The following is a 10,746-nucleotide window of genomic DNA, read 5'->3' on the forward strand; positions in this document are numbered from 1 at the left end:
AGAGAGGAATCACAAAAATGCCTGAAAGAATTCCAGGAAAACATAAATAAACAAGCAGAAGCCCATAGAGAGGAGACACAAAAATCCCTGAAAGAATTCCAGGAAAACACAATCAAACAGTTGAAGAAATTGAGGATGGAAATAGAAGCAATCAAGAAAGAACACAGGGAAACAGCCCTGGATATAGAAAACCAAAAGAAGAGACAAGGAGCTGTAGATACAAGCTTCACCAACAGAATACAAGAGATGGAAGAGAGAATCTCAGGAGCAGAAGATTCCATAGAGATCATTGACTCAACTGTCAAATATAATGTAAAGTGGAAAAAGCTACTGGTCCAAAACATACAGGAAATCCAGGACTCAATGAGAAGATCAAACCTAAGGATAATAGGTATAGAAGAGAGTGAAGACTCCCAGCTCAAAGGACCAGTAAATATCTTCAACAAAATCATAGAAGAAAACTTCCCTAACCTAAAAAAAGAGATACCCATAGACATACAAGAAGCCTACAGAACTCCAAATAGATTGGACCAGAAAAGAAACACCTCCCGTCACATAATAGTCAAAACACCAAACGCACAAAATAAAGAAAGAATATTAAAAGCAGTAAGGGAAAAAGGTCAAGTAACATATAAAGGCAGACCTATCAGAATCACACCAGACTTCTCGCCAGAAACTATGAAGGCCAGAAGATCCTGGACTGATGTCATACAGACCCTAAGAGAACACAAATGCCAGCCCAGGTTACTGTATCCAGCAAAACTCTCAATTAACATTGATGGAGAAACCAAGATATTCCATGACAAAACCAAATTTACACAATATCTTTCTACAAATACAGCACTACAAAGGATAATAAATGGTAAAGCCTAACATAAGGAGGCAAGCTATACCCTAGAAGAAGCAAGAAACTAATCGTCTTGGCAACAAAACAAAGAGAATGAATGCACACAAACATAACCTTACATCCAAATATGAATATAACGGGAAGCAATAATCACTATTCCTTAATATCTCTCAATATCAATGGCCTCAACTCCCCAATAAAAAGACATAGATTAACAAACTGGATACGCAACGAGGACCCTGCATTCTGCTGCCTACAGGAAACACACCTCAGAGACAAAGACAGACACTACCTCAGAGTGAAAGGCTGGAAAACAACTTTCCAAGCAAATGGTCAGAAGAAGCAAGCTGGAGTAGCCATTCTAATATCAAATAAAATCAATTTCCAACTAAAAGTCATCAAAAAAGATAAGGAAGGACACTTCAAACTCATCAAAGGAAAAATCCACCAAGATGAACTCTCAATCCTAAATATCTATGCCCCAAATACAAGGGCACCTACGTACGTAAAAGAAACCTTACTAAAGCTCAAAACACACATTGCACCTCACACAATAATAGTGGGAGATTTCAACACCCCACTCTCATCAATGGACAGATCATGGAAACAGAAATTAAACAGTGATGTCGACAGACTAAGAGAAGTCATGAGCCAAATGGACTTAACAGATATTTATAGAACATTCTATCCTAAAGCAAAAGGATATACCTTCTTCTCAGCTCCTCATGGCACTTTCTCCAAAATTGACCATATAATTGGTCAAAAAACGGGCCTCAACAGGTACAGAAAGATAGAAATAATCCCATGCATGCTATCGGAACACCACGGCCTAAAACTGGTCTTCAATAACAATAAGGGAAGAATGCCCACATATACGTGGAAATTGAACAATGCTCTACTCAATGATAACCTGGTCAAGGAAGAAATAAAGAAAGAAATCAAAAACTTTTTAGAATTTAATGAAAATGAAGGTACAACATACCCAAACTTATGGGACACAATGAAAGCTCTGCTAAGAGGAAAATTCATAGCGCTGAGTGCCCGCAGAAAGAAAAAGGAAAGAGCATATGTCAGCAGCTTGACAGCACACCTAAAAGCTCTAGAACAAAAAGAAGCAAATACACCCAGGAGGAGTAGAAGGCAGGAAATAATCAAACTCAGAGCTGATATCAACCAAGTAGAAACAAAAAGGACCATAGAAAGAATCAACAGAACCAAAAGTTGGTTCTTTGAGAAAATCAACAAGATAGATAAACCCTTAGCCAGACTAACGAGAGGACCCAGAGAGTGCGTCCAAATTAATAAAATCAGAAATGAAAAGGGAGACATAACTACAGATTCAGAGGAAATTCAAAAAATCTTCAGATCTTACTATAAAAACCTATATTCAACAAAACTTGAAAATCTTCAGGAAATGGACAATTTCCTAGACAGATACCAGGTAAAGAAGTTAAATCAGGAACAGATAAACCAGTTAAACAACCCCATAACTCCTAAGGAAATAGAAGCAGACATTAAAGGTCTCCCAACCAAAAAGAGCCCAGGTCCAGACGGGTTTAGTGCAGAATTCTATCAAACCTTCATAGAAGACCTCATACCAATATTATCGAAATTATTCCACAAAATTGAAACAGATGGAGCAGTACCGAATTCCTTCTACGAAGCCACAATTACTCTTATACCTAAACCACACAAAGACACAACAAAGAAAGAGAACTTCAGACCAATTTCCCTTATGAATATCGACGCAAAAGTACTCAATAAAATCCTGGCAAACCGAATTCAAGAGCACATCAAAACAATCATCCACCATGATCAAGTAGGCTTCATCCCAGGCATGCAGGGATGGTTTAATATACGGAAAACCATCAACGTGATCCATTATATAAGCAAACTGAAAGAACAGCACCACATGATCATTTCATTAGATGCTGAGAAAGCATTTGACAAAATTCAACACCCCTTCATGATAAAAGTCCTGGAAAGAATAGGAATTCAAGGCCCATACCTAAACATAGTAAAAGCCATATACAGCAAACCAGTTGCTAACATTAAACTAAATGGAGAGAAACTTGAAGCAATCCCACTAAAATCAGGGACTAGACAAGGCTGCCCACTCTCTCCCTACTTATTCAATATAGTTCTTGAAGTTCTAGCCAGAGCAATCAGACAACAAAAGGAGATCAAGGGGATACAGATCGGAAAAGAAGAGGTCAAAATATCACTATTTGCAGATGACATGATAGTATATTTAAGTGATCCCAAAAGTTCCACCAGAGAACTACTAAAGCTGATAAACAACTTCAGCAAAGTGGCTGGGTATAAAATTAACTCAAATAAATCAGTAGCCTTCCTATACACAAAAGAGAAACAAGCCGAGAAAGAAATTAGGGAAACGACACCCTTCATGATAGACCCAAATAATATAAAGTACCTCGGTGTGACTTTAACCAAGCAAGTAAAAGATCTGTACAATAAGAACTTCAAGACACTGAGGAAAGAAATTGAAGAAGACCTCAGAAGATGGAAAGATCTCCCATGCTCATGGATTGGCAGGATTTATATAGTAAAATGGCCATTTTACCAAAAGCAATCTACAGATTCAATGCAATCCCCATCAAAATACCAATCCAATTCTTCAAAGAGTTAGACAGAACAATTTGCAAATTCATCTGGAATAACAAAAAACCCAGGATAGCTAAAGCTATCCTCAACAATAAAAGGACTTCAGGGGGAATCACTATCCCTGAACTCAAGCAGTATTACAGAGCAATAGTGATAAAAACTGGATGGTATTGGTACCGAGACAGACAGATAGACCAATGGAATAGAATTGAAGACCCAGAAATGAACCCACACACCTATGGTCACTTGATTTTTGACAAAGGAGCCAAAACCATCCATTGGAAAAAAGATAGCATTTTCAGCAAATGGTGCTGGTTCAACTGGAGGGCAACATGTAGAAGAATGCAGATCGATCCATCCTTATCACCCTGTACAAAGCTTAAGTCCAAGTGGATCAAGGGCCTCCACATCAAACCAGACACACTCAAACTAATAGAAGAAAAACTAGGGAAGCATATGGAACACATGGGCACTGGAAAAAATTTCCTGAACAAAACACCAATGGCTTACGCTCTAAGATCAAGAATCGACAAATGGGATCTCATAAAACTGCAAAGCTTCTGTAAGGCAAAGGACACTGTGGTTAGGACAAAACGGCAACCAACAGATTGGGAAAAGATCTTTACTAATCCTACAACAGATAGAGGCCTTATATCCAAAATATACAAAGAACTCAAGAAGTTAGACCGCAGGGAAACAAATAACCCTATTAAAAAATGGGGTTCAGAGCTAAACAAAGAATTCACAGCTGAGGAATGCCGAATGGCTGAGAAACACCTAAAGAAATGTTCAACATCTTTAGTCATAAGGGAAATGCAAATCAAAACAACCCTGAGAAATGCAAATCAAAACAACCCTGAGATTTCACCTCACACAAGTGAGAATGTTTAAGATCAAAAACTCTGGTGACAGCAGATGCTGGCGAGGATGTGGAGAAAGAGGAACACTCCTCCATTGTTGGTGGGATTGCAGACTGGTACAACCATTCTGGAAATCAGTCTGGAGGTTCCTCAGAAAATTGGACATTGAACTGCCTGAGGATCCAGCTATACTTCTCTTGGGCATATACCCAAAAGATTCCTCAACATACAAAAGAGACACGTGCTCCACTATGTTCATCGCAACCTTATTTATAATAGCCAGAAAGTGGAAAGAACCCAGATGCCCTTCAACAGAGGAATGGATTCAGAAAATGTGGTACATCTACACAATGGAATATTACTCAGCTATCAAAAACAACGACTTTATGAAATTCGTAGGCAAATGGTTGGAACTGGAAAATATCATCCTGAGTGAGGTAACCCATTCACAGAAAGACATACATGGTATTCACTCATTGATAAGTGGCTATTAGCCCAAATGCTTGAATTACCCTAGATCCCTAGAACAAACGAAACTCAAGACGGATGATCAAAATGTGAATGCTTCACTCCTTCTTTAAATGAGGAAAAAGAATACCCTTGGCAGGGAAGGGAGAGGCAAAGATTAAAACAGAGACTGAAGGAACACCCATTCAGAGCCTGCCCCACATGTGGCCCATATATATACAGCCACCCAATTAGAGAAGATGGACGAAGCAAAGAAGTGCAGGTCTACAGGAACCGGATGTAGATCGCTCCTGAGAGACACAGCCAGAATACAGCAAATACAGAGGCGAATGCCAGCAGCAAACCACTGAACTGAGAATAGGCCCCCGTTGAAGGAATCAGAGAAAGAACTGGAAGAGCTTGAAGGGGCTCGAGACCCCAAAAATACAACAATGTCAAGCAACCAGAGCTTCCAGGGACTAAGCCACTACCTAAAGACTATACATGGACTGACCCTGGACTCTGACCCCATAGGTAGCAATGAATATCCTAGTAAGAGCACCAGTGGAAGGGGAAGCCCTGGGTCCTGCTAAGACTGAACCCCCAGTGAACTAGACTATGGGGGGAGGGCGGCAATGGGGGGAGGGTTGGGAGGGGAACACCCATAAGGAAAGGGAGGGGGAGGGGGATGTTTGCCCGGAAACCGGGAAAGGGAATAACACTTGAAATGTATATAAGAAATACTCAAGTTAATTAAAAAAAAAAAAAAAAGGTCAGGTTAACCAACAACCTTGGTGTTCAGAATATTAGTTGTAAGTGACCTCAAGGCGTACCAACCTTTATTGTGATGATGAATAAGGAATTTATTCTATTATAATATAAAAGTAATTTTCATAATTGATTTGTTATTACAATGCACAGTCTTAGAATATCTTCAGTTTGAAATATCAACTAACATAAATTCTAAACAGTCTTTGTTAATTTTTTTCCTGGCAATTTCCTGTATGGAACATTTTATGATGGAAATATGTAAATAATACCTAGCATTATTATCAATGAATGAAAGAAAAAAACCTCATTATAGAAGATAGAAAAAAACCCTTAGTCTATGTTACTGGGATTGTAAGTAAGTGATCACGTTTGTTACTGGTATCATTTGGTAGAATGCATTTTCAAATATGTGTGTTTTGTAGACATTTAGTTGCTTTAGATTTTTCCCTAAGCAGGTGTATTACATTTCATTTTAATAATGAAGTAAAAATTACTGTCATATTATAAAACACTTAGTATTTTTCTTTTTTGTGTATTGATAGTCTTTATTTTTACAAGATGTTTTGATCATTATCACTGTATTTACCAATTCTTTCCATTCTTTATTACACTATCCACCCAACTGTGGGCCTTTATATTATATGCATTTCAAGAATACTTTTTTTGGAAATTTTTTTTGGGTTCAAGATATTTCAAATCTTTTCAATGTTGTGTCAATGTATCAGTGCATGGTTTCTCATTTTTACACAGTTTTGTTTTTCTTTCCCAGGAGTTAAAATGTGCATCCACCAATGCCAATGGTGGAATTCTGTATGCCTATCCCTTCTTCATATTTTAATATAGTCTTTCTTTGACTTGCAAGGTTTTATGTTTGCTACCCCGGTCCCTGCAAGTTCATACCTGCCCTGTTGTGTCTAAAAGATAGTTTCCTTCCAGTCATCATCCACTTTTAGCACTTATATTAAATAGGCTCAGATTACTGCACTACTTCTTGGACACTGAGGGACGTGTATTGAATATTGTATCTTTAGACCCAACTATTAGCCTTAGATCTCTCTCATCTTGAGCCCAAGCATTTCTCTGGTTTATTGATTATATAAAAATAAATCAAGCTACCAGATTCATTTCCCCAATTAAAAAACATAGACTAACAAAGTGTATAAGTAAACAGGACCCAGCATTGTGCTGCATACTGGAAATGTACCTCAGGGACAAAGACAGATACTACCTAGGAGAAAAAGGCTGGAAAATTTTATAGGCAAATAGTCCCAAGAAAAAAGCTGGAGTAGCCATTCTAATATGGAATAAAATCAACTTTCAATGAAAAGTTACCGCTCATCAAACGGAAAATTTACCAAGATGAACTCTCAATTCTGAACATCTATACTCCAAATGCAAGGGCAACCGCATTCATAAAAGAAAAGTTATTAATGACCAAACAGACATTGCACCACACACAATAAAAGTTGGAGACTTCAACACTCCATTCTTATTAATAGACAGATAATGGAAACAGAAACTAAACAGAGACAGTGAAACTAAAAGAAGTTATGAACCAAATGAATTTAACAAATATCTATAGAACATTTCATCCCAAACAAAAGAACATATCCTCTTCTCAGTACTTCATGGTAACCTTTCCAAAATTAACCATAGTTGTCACAAACCAGGCCTCAAAAGATACAAGAATATTGACATAACCACAGACTAAGGTTGGTCTTAAATAACCACAAAAACAACAGAAAGCACACATATACATGGAAACTGAGCAACTCTTGACTCAATTAGAACTTGACCAAGGAAGAAGTAAAGAAAATAAAGACGTTTTTAGAATTTAATGCAAATGAACGCACAACATATCCAAATTTATTGGACACAATGAAAGCAGTGCTAAGAGGAAAACTCATAGCTCTGAATGTCTCCCAAAAGAAACTGGAGAGAGAATACACTAGCAACTTGAAAGGACACCAAAAAGTTCAGGAACAAAAGGAAACAAATACACCCAAGAGGACTAGAATGCAGGAAATAATCAAATTCTGGGATGAAGTCAACCAAGTAGAAACAAGTAGAACTATACAAAAATCAACAAAACTAGGAGCTGGTTCTTTGATATAATGAACATTATAGGTAAGTACTTATCAAGACTAACAAGAGGACACAGAGAGAGTGTCCAAATTAAAAAAATTAGAAATGGAAAGAGAGACAAAACAACAGAAATTGAAGAATTCAAATAAATTATCAGATCCTACCACAAAAGCTTATCCTCAATAAAACTGGAAAATCTGGACGAAATGGATGATTTTCTAGACAGATATCAGGTACCAAAGTTAAATCAGGATCATGGTTTATCTGAACAATCTAACCATCCCATAACCCCTAAAGATATGGAAGTTGTTTTTAAAATTCTCCCAGCCAAAATTATCTGCAGACCAGATGTGTTTAGTGCAGATTTCTCAGACCTTCAAGGAAAACCTAATACTAATACTTTTTGAATTATTGCACAAAATAAAAACAGAAGAAACACTGCTCAATTCTATCTATGAAGCCACAATTATGCTCATAACTAAATCACAGAAAGACCCAACAAATCAAGAGAATTTCAGACCAATTTCTCTAATGAATATTGACACAAAAGTAATCAATAAAATTCTCACAGACAGAATCCAAGAACACATCAAAAGGATCATCCATCATGATCAAGTGGGATTCATCCTAGGTATGCAGGGATGGTTCAATATATGGTAATGTATCAATGTAATCTACTATATAAAATGCCAATGAAAAAAGCCATATGATCCATTACTTATATGCTGAGAAAGCATTTGACAAAATTCAATACCTCTTCATGATAAAAGTGTTTGAAAGATCAGGAATTTAAAGTTCATACCTAAACATAGTAAAAGGATTATGAAGCACATCAGTAGCCAATATCAAACTAAATAGAAACTTGTAGCAATCTCACTAAAACCAGGGACTAGAGAAGGCTGCCCACTCTCTCCGTACTTATTCAATATAGTATTTGAAGTCCCAACCAGAGCAATCAGACAACAAAAGGAGGTCATAGGGATACATTTTGGAGAGGAAGAAGTCAAAATATCACTATTTTCAGATGATATGATAGTATACTTAAGTGACCCCAAAATTCCAGAATGGTAATACTAAGCCTGATAAACAACTTCAACAAGGTGGCTAGGTATAAAATTAACTCAAACAAATCAGTAGCCTTCCTCTCCTCAAACGATAAACAGGCTGAGAAAGAAATTAGGGAAAAAGCACCTTTCACAATAGTCATAAATAACATAAAATACTTGGAGTGACTGTCACCCATTAAGTATAAGATTTTTATGACATATACTTCAAGTCTCTGAAGAAAGAAATCAAAGAACATCTCAGAAAATGGAAAGAATCCCCATGTTCAGGGATTGGCAGGTTTAATATTCAAAAAAATCACCGTCTCCATGAAAGTAATCTACAGATTCAATGCAATCCCCATCAAACTTCCAAACAAAATTCTTCTTGGAGTAAGAAACCAATTTGCAAATACATTTAGAAAAACAAAAGAACCAGGATAGCAAAAACTATCCTTAGCAATAAAAGAACTTTTGGGGGGAATCATCTTCCCTGACCTCAAGCAGTTTTACAGAGCAACAGTGATAAACACTGTATGGTATTTGTAAAGAGAAAGGCAGGTAGATAAATGGAATAGAATTGAAGATCCTTATACTTTTTGGTCACTTTTCATTGAAAGTTGATTTTATTCCTTACTAGAATGGCCACTCCAGCATTTTTTCTTGGGACTATTTGCCTATAAAATTTTCTAGTCTTTTTCTCTTAGGTAGTATCTGTCTTTGTCACTGAAGTGTGTTTCCTGTATGAAGCACAATGCTGGGTCTTGTTTACCTGTGGCCAATAGATCTTTGACAAAGGTGTTAAAATCATCCAGTGAAAAAAGATAGCATTTTCAACAAATGGTGCTGGTTCAATTGGAGGTGGAAAAATACAAATCAAACCATTCTTATGACACTGTACAAAGCCTAAAGCCTAAGTCCAATTGGATCAAGAACCACCACATAAAATCAGATAGAAGAAGGAATAGAAGAAATAAGTGAGGAAGACCCTTGAACACATGTGCCCTGGGGAAATTTTCCTGAACAGAACACCAATGGTCTATGCTCAAAGCTCAAGAATTGACATATTAGACCTTATAAAATTGCAAAGTTTCTGTAAGGCAAAGGACATTGTCATTAGGACAAAATGACAACCAAAAATTGGGAAAATATCTTTACCAATGATACATGCAGTAGGGGGCTAATATCCAATATATACATAGAACTCAAGAAGTTAGTCTCCACCGAATTAAATAACCATATTAAAATTGTGTCCAGAGCTATACAAGGAATTCTCTGCTGAGGAATAAATATTGAGTGGCTGAGATATACATCAGGGAAATGCAACTCAAAACAACCCTGAGATTTCACCTCACACCAGTCATAATGGCTCAGATCAAAAACTCAGATGACAACAGATGCTGATAAGGATGTGGAGAATAGGAACACTTCTCCATTGTTAGTGGAATGGAAAGTTGTACAACCAGACTGGAGATTCCTCAGAAAATTGGTCATTGTACCAACTGAGGACCCAGCTATACTACTCCTGGGCATATACCCAAATGATGCTCCAACAAACAACAAAGACACATGCTCTACTATATTCATATCAGCCTTATTTGTAATAGCCAGAAGCTAGAAAGAATCCAGAATTCTTTCTTTTTTAAATTTTTCATTAGATATATTTCTTTTCTTACATTTCAAACTTTATTCCCCTTCCAAGTTTTCTGTCCATAAGCCTCCATTCCCACCCCTCCCCTCCCCCATATGAGTATTCCACTCATACATCTCCTTTACTGCCCCCCATAATCCCCTGCACTGGGGGGTCCAACCATAGCAGGACCGAGGGCTTCCACTTTCACTGGTGCCCCAACAAGGCTATTCTTTGCTACATATGGAGTTGGACTCCTGGGTTAGTCCATGTATATTCTTTCAGTAGGTTAAGTCCCTTTAAGCACTGGTTGGTTGGCATTGCTGTTTTCAGGGGGTTGCGAGCTCCTTCAACTCATTCAATACTTCCTCTAATTCCCCTCAAAGGGGTCCTGTTCTCAATTCAGTGGTTTGCTGTTAGCATTGACCTCTGTATTGG

The sequence above is a fragment of the Rattus norvegicus genome, chromosome 1 (genome assembly GCF_021556685.1).
Source record: "Rattus norvegicus strain SHRSP/BbbUtx chromosome 1, alternate assembly SHRSP_T2T, whole genome shotgun sequence".
NCBI classification, from domain to species: domain Eukaryota; kingdom Metazoa; phylum Chordata; class Mammalia; order Rodentia; family Muridae; genus Rattus; species Rattus norvegicus.